The following is a 16001-nucleotide window of genomic DNA, read 5'->3' on the forward strand; positions in this document are numbered from 1 at the left end:
GTCATGAATCCACCCTCTCATTCCTGAGCTGCTCATTGGTACGCTTTCTCCTCCTTTGTCATTTATATCAGTCGGGTGGAAGCTCATGAGTTGTATTGATGTTCTCCAAGAGTCGGATCCGGGTCTGACACCCTTCTCATGACCAGTGTCGCTCCTGTTCAGTTGATGCCGACTCCTGACGTCGTCAATTCCTTCTTCTTACACCAAGGTTGATCTGTCTCTTTTTACTTCCTTCCTTTTTCCATTGTTCACTTTTTCCTTTATTAGTTTTCAGTACAGTTTTTTGCCTCTTGGGAAATGGACGCCAGATTAAATCAGTCATTTAACAACTGGTAGTACGTTCCTTAATTATTTTTTGTTTAAATGCTAAATAGAAAAAGGCATAAATTGCATGTTTCTTTTTTATTTGTTGTTTTAGATTACATGACAGTAGTATGTATTTTGACATATTATACATATGTGAAGTATGACCTGGAGTTACGCTGGTGGTGTATCCATATATGAACATGGGAGAGTTATGTTCAATTCGATGTACTGTCTTTCCTAGTCCCATACCCCCTCCTTTGCCTTTTTTCCCCTTTATATAACCCAATAAACTTCTATTCTTCCCTCTCCCCTCCTTATTGTGTGTTTGTATCCACATATCAGAACATTCAGCCTTTTGATTTTGGGGGATTGGCTTATTTCACTCAGCATGATAGTCTCCAATTCCATTCATTTACTGGCAAATGCCATTATTTCATACTTCTTTATGGCTGAGTAATATTCCATTGTGTATATGTACCGCATTTTCTTTATCCATTCATCTGTTGAGGAGCATCTAGTTTGGTTCCATAGCTCAGATATTGTGAATTGAACTGCTATAAACATTGATCTGGCTGTGTCACTGTAGTATGCTGATTTTAAATCTTTTGGGTATAGACCAAGGAGTGGGATATTTTGCCTGTATTCTTGATAATTGCCATTTTGAATGTAGTGAGATGGAATCTCAGGGAGAAAGTAAAGGGATAAGAATAGAAAATAACTCCTTAAACTATCCATGTTTGCTGAAGACATGATTCTATATTTAGAAGATCCCAACAAACTCCATCAGAAAACTCCTAGAACTCATAGATGAATTCAGCAAAGTAGCAGGATATAAATGATCACTCATAAATCAATTGTGTTCCTATACATCAGTGATGAATCAAACGAAAGAGAAATTAGCAAAACTACCCCATTCACCATAGCCTAAAAAATATCTGGGAATCAATCTAACAAAAGAGGTGAAAGACCTCTACAGTGAAAACTACAGAACACTAAAGGAAGAAATTGAAGAAGACCTTCGAAGAGGGCAAGATCTCCATGTGCTTGACTAGGCAAAATCAATATTGTCAAAATGGTCGTATTACCAAAACCCTACACAGATTTAATGTAATTTCTATTAAAGTCCTGGTGATACTCTTCATAGGAAAATCAGCCATGAAATTCATTTGGAAAAATAAGAGATCCAGAATAGCCAAAGCAATCCTTAGCAAGAAGAGTGAAGCAGGAGGCATCACAATACCAGACCTTAAACTATGCTACAGAGCAACAGTCACAGAATCGGCAAGGTATTGGCACCCAAACAGACACGCAGACCCACGGTGTACAGAACAGAGGACACAGGGACACACCCACATGGACACAGCCATCTCCTACTAGACAAAGGCACCATAAACATGCATCGGAGCAAAGACAGCCTCTTCAAGAAATGGTGCTGGGAAGACTGGAAATCCACATGCATCAAGATGAAATAAATGTCGGTCTCTCACCCTGCAGGAAACTCAACTCAAAGTGGATCAAGGACCCAGGAGCTAGGACAGAGACCCTGCTATCCCTACTTGAAGAAAACATAGGCCCAGATCTCCATTGTGTCGGCTTAGGAACCAAATTCCTCAACAAGACTCCTAAAGCACAAGAAGTAAAATCAAGGATCAATCAATGGGTTGATAGCAAAGTAAAAAGCTTTTTCACAGCAAAGGAAACAACCAAGAATGTAAAGAAAGAACCTACAGAAAGGAGGAAAATCTTTGCCACCTGCACCTGAGATACAGCATTGATCTCCAGGGTATACAAAAAATCAAAAAACCCTCAACACCATGAAAGCAAATAACCGAATCACTAAGTGGGCAAAGGAACTGAACAGATATGTCACAAAAAAAGAAATATGAATGGTCCACAAATGTATGAGAAAATGCTTAACATCACAAGTAATTAGAGAAATGCAGATTAAAACGACACCGAGGTTCCAGCTGTCCCTGTCTCCTCTCTTAAGACAGAAGCTGGTAACGGATTTGAGAACTTCCTGTTTGTCTAACTCAAGTGCTGGCTGCTCTGCATTTTCCTCCGAGCAGTTTCCATCGTCCTCCACTCCGCAGTCCTCTGTGTGGGTCTCAGAGTCTGTGGGTAGGTGAGTTATTTAATGCATACATGTGAGGGAGTTGGAGGTGGAAGGTGTTTTCTTCTGGCCCCTTTGGGATGTCACCCGTTTCTTCTGACTTGCTGGGTTTCCAGGGAGAAGTCGGTGGCTCTCGGATCTATCCTATATAGGGCAGACGTGACGTACCTTTTTATAAACGTGGCTTTAAGACCATTTTTCCGCGTCTTCAGTTTTAAGCAGTATGATTCCGATGTGCCTTCATAGGTCTGTGTCTGGTTTCTCCTTTTGAACTTCTTGAGTCTGGTTTATAGTTTTCTTCAAATTTGGGGGAATTTTTCATTATTTCTTGACATTTTTCTCCTGTTTCCTCTTCCTGTTTCTCCCCCTCTCTTCCAGGGCCACCCGTGACACGTTGCTAGCTGGCTTGGAGCTCGTCCATGATCTGGTCACTCTTTGAATGCTTCCCCTCGATTTCAACCTTTGAGGATTTTTATTGGTGATCAGGGGTCTTTCTATATAGGTCTGACCTCTTAATACTTTCTGTGGGTTTTAATCTTGGATGTGTTTTCCATCTATAAAAGTTCGGTTTGGATGTTAAGACACCTCTCCTGTCTGTCTTGATCACATTCACGGTTTGTCATCACCCTGAGCCTATGGATATGTGTATGACGTTGTTCTAATGTCCTTCTTCAATCGTGTGATGGTCTGTGCCATTTCTGGTTGTTCTCTTGGACTGGTTTTCCTCCTCATGTATCATATCTTCCTGCCTCCGTTTTTCTCTGGATGCCAAACACTCTACATCTTATGTTTTGGGTGTTGGATTGTTTTTTTTTTTACTCCTTTAAATGCTTCTGTGCTTGTTTTGGGACCCAGTAAGGATCCAGTCGCACGATCCTTTTGAGACTTGCTTCTGGCGTTGTCTGGGAGGCCAGGCCCCTTTCAGGGCCGGTTTGGCGGTGTTCTCTTGAACGCTCCTCCTGACCCCTGCTGTCGCGACGTCTGCACTCTGATCGTCGGGAACGTGAACTGTGCCCGGTCCCGCGTGAACGTCAGGAACTGTTTCCCGTGTTCTTCTCCATGGTCCTTCTCCTACTCAGGTAGTGTCCTCACCAACAGGGATGCGCCCTGCAGGTGGCCCTCTGTGCCCTGGCGTCCCACCTCCGTGGGGTCATCGACCCTGAGAGTGTCTGAGGAGCGGTTGTGTCTAACACCCACGCAGGCCTTGCTGCTGTCTCCATCATCCCTGGATGACACAGCAGAGCATCTGTCCATACACTTTTACACGGTCACCTGCAGGTGACGCAGGGCGTGGGGAGGAGGGGGGCAAGTGATGTGCGAATCCTGTGCCCTTTCATCGAGGGACTTCGGCATCCGCCTCTGTGGGTGTCCTGGAGCCCACTCCTGTGGACACCCGTGGACGGCTGTACTCGACCCTGAGCTGGGTCATCGCCTGGTCTGTCGTCCCATGAGTAGAGGCTATGGAGGGCTTCAGTCCCTGGCCAGTCGGCCATGGCGTTGGGCCTGTGGGGAGGCGGAGCACCACGGCAGGAGCCGCTGTGGGCAGAGCTGCCCACCTCGTGGTGTTGGGAGGCAGAGAGGAAGGAGCGGCCGGGTTCCAGTGTCCCCTCAAGGGCACCCCTCCAGGGGCCTGACCTCCTTCGCTAGCCCATCCCTTAAAGGTCCACTGCTTGGGACAGAGCCGGGGCTGGGACCACGGCCGGATGCGCACACCTTTGGGAGTGTTCAGGTCTGAACCACGGCTTCGCGCTCTCTGTTCATTGGATCTAGCTCCTCGGCCCCTGATGCCCAGTCCACCTCCTCGGCTCAGGGAAGCCCTTTGCTGGGCCCCTCTGCCCCTCTTTTATGTCCAGAAACTTTCCAGGTGTGAATCGGGACCCACTGTAGGGCCCCCTTTGCGGTTTCCTCTTGCGGGGACCCAGCCCTCCGCTGCCTCTTCTTCCACGGTCGGAGTGTCTGAAACTTCTTGTGCTTTGGGTTGATTAAGGCCGGGTCATTTTTACCCCATCTGGTAGAGTGGACGTGGAGATAGACGTAAAACAGGTGAATTGCTTAAAGACCTCACTGTTGACGAGTCTCCCATCCAAAAGTGTGATGTCAATGGGGAACTGGAACCTGGGTACACAGGGGCATCCGGGAGCCCCGACACGCCTAACACCCAGTGGTCAGCCCCACCTGCCGCAGACCAGCCGCCCCTGCCTCTGGACTCTGCCAGCATGTGCCGGGGGAGCCGGGAGCCCGGGCCCCCCTCACTGTGGGTCTCCAGAATCCAGCTGCTCCCGGTCATGGTGGATCTGCCTGGTTTCCTTGAAACTATTTCTGTCCCGGTTTCCAGGGAAGCAGCCCAGGGCCCTGGGCCTCCGCACACCTGGACCTCCAACTCAAGACTGAGAATGAGCCAGGGCCTGGCCTCTGCCCCTTGGGACCAGGACGAGGGACTTTCTCTCTGTACAGCCGTTCAGATTTCCCAGCACAGCCGACTGTGGACATGAGGAAGAGCGGGCAGCTCCCGGAGCTGTGGAGGCCGGCCGCCTGGACGTGCATCTGACCACCTCCCTCTGGAGAAAGAGCTGGAGTGGACTCCTCAGGAGTCCAGACTCTCCCAGCCCAGGCCTCCTTCAGAGTCCGCCAACGGGCTGCCGGCTTTTCCTCTCACCTCCTTGGCTCAGCCATTCCCCTGGTTTCTTTGCATGGCCACAGAGTCCGCAGGAGCCCATTCCAAGGAGCAGAGCCGGGTGTGCTGCTGCACCTGCCTAGGGTGGCCCTCGCCTCCCTGAGTGACCAGAGGGCCTCTCTGCAGGGCAAACCGTGACGGCCTCTGCACGCATGGTAGGTGGTCTCTGCAGTCACACGGGCCTGTGGGCGGGGCAGCCTGGGCACAGGTGTGTCCAGTACTTCTGCTGAATGCCCGCAGGTCGGGAGGTGCAGCAGCCAGGAAGTGCTCACAGAGCAAGCCACGCTCCCTGGTGGTCATGGAGCTGGCCAGGGCCGTCTGTTGAGGTGAGAACGGCCCTCACCCTCCATCCCTCACCCACCAGCCCTCACCCTCCAGCCCTCACCCACCAGCCCTCACCCACCAGCCCTCACCCACCATCCCTCACCCTCCAGCCCTCACCCACCATCCCTCACCCTCCAGCCCTCACCCACCATCCCTCACCCTCCAGCCCTCACCCACCATCCCTCACCCTCCAGCCCTCACCCACCAGCCCTCACCCACCAGCCCTCACCCACCATCCCTCACCCTCCAGCCCTCACCCACCATCCCTCACCCTCCAGCCCTCACCCACCATCCCTCACCCTCCAGCCCTCACCCACCATCCCTCACCCTCCAGCCCTCACCCACCAGCCCTCACCCACCACGGGAGCTCACCCACCAGCCCTCACCCACCACGGGAGCTCACCCACCAGCCCTCACCCACCACGGGGAGCTCACCCACCACAGGGAGATTCCTGTCTGAGCGGAGGAACTGCAGGACAAAGTTGGAAAGTGCACGGTGGACACTCACAGTGTCACACAGCCCAGGAGGCACGGGTCACCGGGTTCCAGGTGTGTCCTAGTGGGGCCTCTGAAGCAGTGCTCTAGCAGTGGTCCTGAAATGGCCCTGCATGGGCGTTTCTGCACTGTGGGTCTCACCTGTCCAAGAGGAAGCCAGCCACTGGTGCTCCCCCTCCTTCCAGCGCGGCCACCTCTACAGAACAGGGTTCTGCCACCCGATAGGCTCCAGGGAAGACTGACGCGGTGTCCACCGCCTCCTGGTGAAGGCAGCCATACAGCAAACGGGGAGACACGAGTGTGATCCACCCTGGTCAGGCCACTGCCAGCCTGGCCTTCCAGCCCCGCTCGCGATTTTAGGAGCCCTCCAGTGTGTTTTCATAGCTCTTCTTTTCTGCCGGGTGCTCTGCCGTGGACAGCAGGACCTGGCAGCCTTGGAGGGTCAGGGCCGGGCTTCCTGCTGGTGTGAGTGGCACTGATCTCCTGTGATCTGTGGCTGAGCTGGGAGGTCGGAAGGAGAACCTGTTGGAAGGAGTGAGTGGAGGTCTCCCGGAAGCTGTCCTGCGTTTCTGCTGCTCCTGGGAGTGGACAGCACTAGTCACCCTCCGCCTGCACCAACGTTTTAGAAAGGATTCCTGTGAACCCCAGCTGGAGGTGTGCAGCCTTCCCAGTCCCTTCCTCTGTCCCTCAAAGTCCCGGGCTCTGGAATTCCACCTCCTTACTATCGCCCAGTCTTTGCCCTTCTCTCCCGTCTGCCGCGGAGGCCCCAGTTTTGCACGTCCCCCGTGGTGTGTGTGACCCGGCTGAGCCCTTGCCTCCAGCCCTTTCACACTTCAGGTGTCCTCCAGGCCATCCAGGGTGCAGCCCTTCAGTAGCCAATGATGCGACTGTCCTAGAGCGATGTCCTCCTGCTCCCCATCGTGCCTGCGCCCAGCAGTCTGCAGACTCTGGACCTCATGGCTGATCCTTCACGCTGCTCCGTCTTCGTGAGACACCCTGCCTGACATCAGGCCTTGGGCAAACCCTGACACGTCCCGAGTCTTCCTGAGAAAGCCACCAACTCTGGGAGCAGTGCCTGGCATTTCCAGCAGAGCCAGGTGCTTCTTCGTGCTCCCAAGCTGCCTTTCTCCACCTGGGACAGCACTGGCCACCTGGCGTGTGGGTCTGCAGTTGACCGTCCCACTAGACGGCCAGCATGGGAGGGCAGAGCTGAGGCCTCTTCACCTCCGCATCCAGGCTGAGGACAGCGACTGACGCGTGGTCGGGCTCCATCAGCACTTATGCAATAAACTAATTAATCATCAATGAAAGCAATTGCTGGAGAGAACCTTGAAGCTCACGCAAGACTCCAGCAACCTTCTTCCCCCAATAGAGGCTGTTGTTGAAGTGATGTGATTCTGGTCACTCCAGCCACGGCTGTCCCTTCTAGTGGCCCGTGTGCACCCACAGAGGAGTCTCTTTCTGTGCAGGCAGTCTAAAGCAGACCCAGCAAAGCACCTGCTCGGTTACAAACACCTAGGTACCCAGAGTGGTGATTAACACAGAGCTCACTAAGAGGAGTCATCACTAGTCAAAGGTTGGCATTTGGCAAAATGCTGTCCCCCTCACTTTTTTTTCCCCGAAGCATTGATTTTAAATTGAGGTTGTTCACCATGACTGGGTGGGTGGAGATCATTCCAGACACCATGTGCGTCCCACCGGCAGTGTCCCTGTGGGTGTCCTGTATTGTCACCATGAACCAGGATGCAGTGGCACTGGGGAGCATGACTGGGCCCCACAGCCAGGGCAGGGCGTAGGATCCCGGGCAGACCCACATTCAGGGAAATCTCTCCTAGGAAGAGAAGTTACGCTTGCAAAGCAAATGAATTTGGAGGGAGGCAGGCGATCATCTGCACCCTGAAAGGCCCTGGGCTATACCAAGGGTCTCCCACAGAGCTCTTTTAAATAGGAGCACTCAGAGTTTCTAAGGAATCAATTAAGAACCAATTCTTTGAGCAGATCATCTATTGCGCCGTGGGTGCAGCTACCTTTAAAATGGCAGCTCCGGTCTTTGTCTGCAAACTTCCACAACAGCTCTGTGCAGAGGAAAGTGCAGGGCAGCCGGGGCCCTGGGTTGGGGTCTGCTCAGGGCCATGCTGGCTGAGCCGGGCAGAGCCTGTGTCTGCATGCTCACCTGGGTCTGGGGTAGGAAGCGAAAAAAGGTGAATGTGAAGCCGTGGGTGGTGTGGGTGCTTGTTCTGCACTAGTTTGCTGAGGCCACAGGACAAAGACCACGGATAGGTGTCTTGGGCAACGGACATTCCCGGCCTCACAGTCCTGGAGCTTGGTGCTGGAGGACGAGGACCGGCAGCTGCTCTGCGCCCCTCTCTGGCTTCTGCTGGTTTGCTGGAGATCCTCGCCGTCCTTGGCTCGGCTGGGTGGCCCTGGAGTCTGACTTCATCATCTGGTGGCGATCTCTTTGTGTGCACGACCAGTGCCACCCGCCCTCAGCTCATGACATCTGCAATGACCCTCTCTCCGAGTCAGGCCAGGTTCTGGGGTACTTGGGGTCAGAACTTCAATGTGAATTTGGAGGCAGATGATTTAAGCCATAACAACTCGTCTTTGCTCTGGCCTTAAGTCACTGAATGACAGACAAGCTGGGCTTTTTCTAGTTGGATATTTTCCTTTCTTGTCTAAGATGTTGCCAAGCGAAAGGTATTTTTATAGAAACAACAGCAAGCCGCCAAGAGAAGCTCTTGGATGTAGAAATCAAGGCCAAGGGAGACCTGGAGGAGTGCAGATGGGCTGGACTTGTGCCGCTGCCCTGGGGTAGCTTTCTTTTTCCTTTCTTTTATCCTTCTCCTTTTAGGAAAGGGGACACACTCACGGGGGACCGTCACCTCCTCCTTGCCACGTGGAGGAGGCCGAGGGAGGCCTGGAACACATCCTCCCCATGATTCACGGGGAGGATGCCTCACATCCTGCCGAAGCTGCTTTCTCCTCTGGGCTCTGCCAAACCAGACGTGGCAACACTGAGTCGGTCACCTCTCTCCAAGCCAGCTTCCCAGCACACTCCCAGAGCCAGCGGGGGCTGCTGTCCTGTGATCTGTCACCCTTGGATGGCTGGGGGTCTGCAGGTCAGAGGAGGGGACTTAGAGACATCCTGGTTTGTGCTCTGGTTCCGCAGCTGACCCTGGCCTGCTGGTGTAGACCGGTCGTAGGAATGACCCCATTGGGTCTGCCTTGGAGACCACGCAGGTGGCAACGCCTTCCACACTTCCTTTTGGTAACCCTGTGACTTGGCTTAAAAAGTGCTTTGCTTTAGAGACTGTCCTCTTGCTGCCCCTGTGACCTCTGCCAACCCCATCACCTGGTCAAGCCCAGCTACCTTGCTAGCCCGCTTGTAGCCAACACTGCCAGGGCCCAGATGTTTGAGTGAGCCCAGATGGTATCGGCAGAGTCTGGCCCAGGTGGGCAGAATTGCCCTTCTGAGACCAGACCAGGCTTCAGATTCTCCAGTTTGTGAGCTGCAATAATGTTTGCTGTTGTTGTAAGCACTTGGTTTGGGGATGGCCAAAGCTTGCCAATGCAGATATTTCCCGAGGGTTTTTCTAGAGTCTGGTGCTACTGGTGGGATCGTGTGTGTAGGGAATTCGGGGATGATTTCCTGTACAGTCAGCTCACATTTGGGCGATCTTGGCTGTCGCAGGCTCTGCCCTTTGGGAGTACCGGCTTTGGAGCTAAATGATGCCAGTTGAGACTGCAGCACTGTGTAACAACGCACCAAGTCGTCTCAGCCTTCACACAGTAAAGATGCATCTCTCCCACGTGGTAGACCGTTTGTGTATTTTTGGTGGCTCGTACATCTGTGATCAGCTGCACTGCTGGCTGGGGCTGGCTCACCCGAGGTGGCTCAGTTGGGACCGCGTGTCTGTTCCCGTGCTGTCTCCTACTCCAGAGGACCAGCTTGCCCTCATTCCACGTGTCCATGAAGATTTCAGTGGATTTGTGTGTGCACTTGACCTGATCACAGGATGCCCGGATATCTTCTGGGTGTTTCCCAGGGAGGGGCTTTCTGAAGAGATTGCATTTGAATGGCGGGCTAGGGAGAAGATCCCCTCCCCAGTGGGTGGGTCTCATCCAGGCTGAGGGCTAGAGCAGGTCCAGAGGCAGGGCAAGGGAGAGGCGCTTGCTCCTGGAGCTGAGTGGACTGCACTGCTCCGCCCTGGACACCTGTGCAGGTCTCCGTCTGCCGCACCACCCCTCCCGGGGCACCAGCTGCAGACGGCAGATCCTGGGGCTTCTCAGCCCCCACAGCTGGGTGAGCCAATAAATTACGGCAGCTCTGTGTGCCTGTGTGACACTCACGGGTCTATCCCCATGTCTGTGTATGTGCCCTGTCTGTTCTACTTCTCTGGAGAACCCCGGCTAACACAGGGCCCAGGCCCCTTCCATCCAGTGTCCCCTGAAGTCCTCCACTGTATTCTCTGCACCCAAACAGACAGCGCAGGAGACAGACCGGGGGAACTGGCGGAACTTGCCTTAGGGACAGGGCTGGGGTGACTGGCGCTAAGTGGCTGCACTGGGAGCCAGGGGCTGGGGTGCGATCAGCGTGTTCCAAGACAACAGAAAGACAGGTGCTGGTGAGGGCCAGCAGCCCAGCCACGAGCAGAGGACTAGAAGCTGCTGTTCTCAGAGGCATCCCGATGTGCAAGTCCACATCTGGGTGGACCTCCCTGCCCAGCTCCTCCTCCCAAGCTCTCACACTCTTGCATTTCTGTGCTAACGCCATCACTTTTCTCCAGGCCTCAGCAATCTTTAACTTTCTGTCGTTAATCAGGCTCCATGATTCTCTCCTTTCCTAGCAGCCCAGGTTTGGACGAGGGTCTACTTAGATCACACTGCTGCCAGCCATCTGCGCTCTGCTGCCAAAATGAGCCAAACACCACTCTGTCCCTGTCACCTCTCCCCTGAGGCCCTGCAGAGGCTTCTGCTACTGCTGCCTCAAGACCACCTCCCCTAAGGGCTGGTGCGCTTGGCGCGGAGATCCAGCTTTCAGCTGGAGACTGTTCTTAACTCCGAGTGTAAGCCTGGTTCTCTGGGGCAGGATGCACAGCGCTTTCCCAGGGGAGAGGACACACGGCCGACGTAAAGGCGTGACCGGTGTTTCCTGGATGGAGCACAGTGTGTGGATGTGAACACCGTCTTACATACGGTGCTTTGTCGGTGCTCAGGGGCTGCTTCTGCTTGGGTAAACTCTCCTAAAATGTGGTACCTGAAACAGCTCTGCCTTTCCTGCTCCTCTAGGTCCTGGGCTGCCTCTCTGGGGTCGTCTGGGTGACAGCTGGGCCTTTCCTCTTCCTGTGGGCTCAAGAGAGCCATGTGGCCGTTCCGTGGCGTCTCTCTATGCTGTCTTTCCAGAAAGGCCGCTGGGCTTCTCACATGGAGCTCAGCAGCTTCCAGTCCTCTGCTCGGTCCTCTGCTGGTACAGGGTCAGCTCTGCCTGGCCTGTTGGTTAAAGCAAGTCCTGCAGCTGCGCTCGGGGAAGGGGGACCACGCAGAAGTGTGCAGTTGGGTGGGTTCCAGGGAGCCGTCTCTGGAGCCTGGCTGCTGCCCTCTGGCCTCGATAGTCACGTCCTTCCCACATGAAAATAAGCTCGGTCCTGAAGTCCCCCTGCACTTAGCTGGGATTCCAGGATGTTTGTCCACTAAACCAGGCCCCGTTGGTGTGGAGGGGGTGGACGCAATCCCTCACAGGCACCACCTCAGGTATGAGGGCAAAGGACAGGTGACCTGCCCCTCCCTGTCCTGCACTTGTGGTGAAAGAAGGCGGGAGAGCTCCCACCACGCCCCTGTGCAGAGGAGGCACCGTGCTGGCTGGCTCTGAACCCGGCCTGACACAGCGGGTTTCTCTGCCCCAAGGCTGGGGGAGATCTCTGGCTGAGGCTCACCTTTGTTTCTTAGGAGAGGGTCTCTTGGGAGCTGGGGCGCACGCTCTGGGACCTGGGCCTGTCTGGGCCCTGCTTTCTCTGTGCTAGGAGTGGCCTGTTTGTAGGTGCCTGGCTGTAAGCCTGCTTCCTGTTCTCTGGGAAACTGAGGCCTTCGGGGAGAGCCCGCTGTGGTGTCAAGTCTCCGTCCCTCCGGGGTTGACGGCCTTCTCTGGCTACCTCGCTCACTGAGCCTGGCTGGTCTAAACAGTGGGACGGGGCAGGAGAGACCGCGCCAGCCCTGGGCAGAGCCTTAGGAGCCCTGGGAGCTCCTGACTCTGTACTGCCGGGAACCTCAGCCACTTTCCTCTGGAAAGCCCCTGGGCCCAATGGACGTGGAGCAGGAGACAGGCCACGGGGCTGCAGCACACCAGAGGACCCCTCGCCAGGTTCCTGCCTCACGGCGAGCACATGAGGCAGCCAAGCAAGACCCGCAGCAGAACTTCCCGGAGCCTCTCCCACCTGTGGATCTGTGAGAGGGAAGTGGCCGTTGCTCAAGTCATTAAATCGGGAAGCAGCAGATGACAACCAAGACCTGCGCGCCATTCACTGGGGGTCGTTTATCTGTGCATCTGTGCCCGGTGCTGTCAGGTCAAGTGGAGGCAAGTCCGAATCTACAGCAGGGATTCTGAACTCCATCTTCTTTACAGATGCTGGGAGAGTCTTTGCTAATGGAAGTATTTTGAGTTTACACTTTAAATGCATGCACAAGGGTATTGCCTGAGATATGCTCACAGTGAATCCCTTTATGAAGAATAATTATTGTGGTATTCCTCATACTTTTCATTTTCTTCAAGTTCAGGTTTTCAAGTAGTGAAGCACTCCTGAGCTTTTATGAATATATAATTCAACAAATATTTTCTGGGCACTTCCTATGTGCTTTTTAGTGTATTTTCAATCTCTGTAGGTAAGTGAGACTGGGCTCCGTACGATGCTCTTTTCCACTGGCCATCAGTGAGCCTGTTGGGGGTCACTGTCCTGAGTTCCTTGGGGACCTGCTTCTGTCCGTTAGCATACATCCTTGTTACGGTCCAGCATCCCTGGCTGTTTTCTTGCTGCTTCAGTAGGTTGCAGGCACTTGCTCAGTTTCTAATGATCTAATTAGCAACACTTGCCGCCTCCCTCGCTGCTCCCTGTCTCCAGGCTGCTCCCGGTCTCCACCCTCTGTTCCTCTCTGAGCTTTACTCCACCTTCTGTAACAGGTTCTCGTCCCACCACTGGCCCGCCGTGGAATGCTGCCCAGGCATTCGAGACTCTGGCCTTAACTATCGGGGGAAATCTGCTCTTGACCTTTCTTTGCCAAGCTCTGTAGGTTCTGAGTTTCCAGTCACTTTTCTTGTGTCTTTGGTTTTCACAGAAAGAGAAACCAGAGGGCAGAAAGGAGTCCCGGGGATGGTGTGATGTGACAGAGGAGCCTGCTGTGGACGAGCCAGGTGACGTGCTCAGAGTCACAGCTGGCTGGCGGAGAGCCAGGGGCCCCCACCGCCGACCAAGAAGCCCCGCCTTCCCCAGGTGAGGTCGTGAGCGCAAACTGACCCGCTGATGATCCACGAGCCAGCTCTTATGATTACTAGTGGCCGTGGTCAGTTTTGCTGTCCACATTGGGCTAAAACTGGAGAAAATATGAGGAAAAACCGAAAAGTGTGCTGGGCCCAGAAGCTGTGAGGTGCCCAGTAGCAAGTCCGAGTCCCAGTGTTTGTGATTTCAGCGAAGCTCCGGTGCTTCTCATTATTATCCACTAAATATTCACTGAGCACCTACTATATGCATACATGTATGCCTGCACAGATAGAGATGCACACTTCCTCCAGAAGAGTGTCCTGTTCTCATACAGATCTTCACCATATTATCCACCACAAGTTTCCTGCCTGTTGCAATATACCATAGATCCATGCTCTTGGGGGAAAATGGATGCTGTGATGCTTCATAGATACTTTGCATATTCCCAGTCTGAGCACCGTCTTGTCATTAGCTTTCATGGGAGGAGTTCTCAGTGCAGACACAGGTTGGGGCCGTGACTAAGAGAAACAGGCTGAGCACTGCCTGGTGGAGGGTCAGGGACTGGGGCAGCCTCAAGATGGAGAGTCCCAGTTGAAGGGGGCAGTTGCTACTCTCTGTCAGGTGATTGCTGTCTTGTGGGAATTCTAAGCCCAATGTTTCCAGAACTTCTGAATTTTCCAGAGATGCTAGACACCTTTATTTTATGTGAAATCTCCTGATTTAAACAAACAAGTAAACAAAAACCACTGGTGACTAATTTAAAACCATAGCACGGGCCAAACTAAACCTGCTCCCCAGATCTGACCCCAGTAACAGTGTGCCCTGCCACCTGGTGTGTCCCTGCCCCTGTGCCGAGATGGCAGGTCCCCAACGCCCAGCCAGGGGCCACCCTGGAGCATTCCCTGGCCTCCTGCAGCCGAGGGCCTCAGAGCAGTGGTGCTGGCTGCTGGCTTCTGTGGGGCGGTCAGCTGGGTCAGTCCTCTACCTGATGTCAGGCGTCGCCGTGCCTGGCGAGAATGAATGAGGTGAGCAGCTGTGTTGAGGTTCACGTAAGAGGTTGCCCTGGCCTGGTTCATATTAGCTCAGAAGTGTATTGACTATTCTGAACTTTAGATGTACCCCCGCGGTGCCACCTGGTGAGTGGGGGGTGTATCCCCCGTGGAGCCTGAATCCAGCACTTTTGTGCAACCCCGCCGCGGCTGGTATTGGCCCGAGCTGTTGGGCTCAGGGTCTCCAGTAGCCTCCTGATGTTCCAGTCTAATTTCCTGCTCTCATTGCTTGTCTTATTTCATTTACTTAATTGTCAACTATTTATAGAGTACACTCTGGGTGTCGGACACGGTTTAAACACTGACGGCACCGCGGTAAAGCCCAGGGACCTGGTCTCTGCTTCACGGCGCTTGCTTTCTGCGGAGGAGGGGCAGACGACAGCAGGTGAAGAAGGGAGTGATCCGAGGACGGGGGGTGGGGGGTGGGGGGGCGGTGGGGGGGTGGGTCCTGGTTGTGATGAAGGAGCAAGTGAGGGAATGGGAGGGTGACGAGGGAAGGCTTCCCCGAGGCCTCACGGGGGGAGACTGGACAGTGAGAGCTGGACAGTGAGGAGCTCTGAAGGCCGGGGGTCCAGGGGGCAGCAGCCCTGGCGTGGGACGGAGCAGCCCACCAGTGCTCTCTCCAGCGTTCGGCCCTGCAGGGCCCGGCCTGGCATTGCAGGCACCTCTAGGTCTGGCCCCCTGGTCGCTCTCCAGGGTCCTGACTTGGAAAGCTCAGCCGCTCTGGGGTTCCAGGTGGGCTCAGGGTTCTCACAGGGTAACTCTCTCCTGACGACTTCAGCTTGTGTCCACGTGAGGGGCTTCCTTTTCTCTGACACCCAGAGATGCTTTGCAGTAAGTAATCCAGAGAGATGAGATTCTGAACTAAAACAGCAGCCAGGGTGGAACTGGGGAGCCTCCCTGACTTGGGCGTGAGCGGGTGTGGCTAGAGGGACAGGTGCCGGCTGGAGGTCCAAGGTGTCAGACTTGAGAAATGGCACGTTCGCTGAGATTCAGGAGGAAGGTCCCGGCATCACTGGATGCAGAGCAGGGAACATGGGGGAGGGCAGTGGAAGGGGGAGGAGGTCCCCGATCTGAAGCTGGGGTTCCATCAGAAAGGAGAAAGCCTCTTTTTGCTATTTCAGAAAGTTGCTAATTAGACATATTACAATAAGAAGATTGTTCTACAATCCTAGGGTAGTATTATTCTTCTATATTAGGCTAAAAGGATTTTATAGGTTGTCTTAGGAACATACCTACTGATAGCAGAATCGCTCCTTGAAATCAGGATGCTACAAGATCTGTCAAAGTTAAATGTCAAAAAGGTAAAAGTTGAGGCAATTCCCTGAGGAATTAGACCAGAGTTGTTTGGGTTATTTAAATTTCTCCTCTGTCCAGCGTTAACATAAAACAACAGCTCACTTTAAAAGAAATAAGAAAATCACTTATTCTGAGCAAAATATGAATGACCACGTCCTGGAAATGTGGATTCCCATTACCTTGAAAGCCATGCTGTACTGTGGAAAAGTGGTATGAACTTTCCTGGCGACAGAATAAAAGAAAGTCATTGGTCAACACACAGCCCACGTCTG

General features: G+C 53.7%; 1 long non-coding RNA gene across 2 annotated transcripts in view; it reads left to right on the top strand.

Moving 5' to 3' along the window:
• The window catches only part of LOC144367094 (uncharacterized), a 41742-nt gene that overhangs the window by 14296 nt on the left and 11445 nt on the right, over window positions 1–16001 (top strand). The window contains exons 2-3 of one of the 2 annotated variants that reach the window (XR_013426317.1): window positions 13239–13393; window positions 14699–14815. This is a non-coding gene — a long non-coding RNA (uncharacterized LOC144367094). Of the gene's footprint in view, window positions 1–5779; window positions 13394–14698; window positions 14816–16001 lie in introns of those variants that run through there. The other variant, XR_013426316.1, reaches the window with a different exon arrangement.

The sequence above is a fragment of the Ictidomys tridecemlineatus genome, chromosome 10, assembly GCF_052094955.1.
Source record: "Ictidomys tridecemlineatus isolate mIctTri1 chromosome 10, mIctTri1.hap1, whole genome shotgun sequence".
Taxonomy (NCBI): domain Eukaryota; kingdom Metazoa; phylum Chordata; class Mammalia; order Rodentia; family Sciuridae; genus Ictidomys; species Ictidomys tridecemlineatus.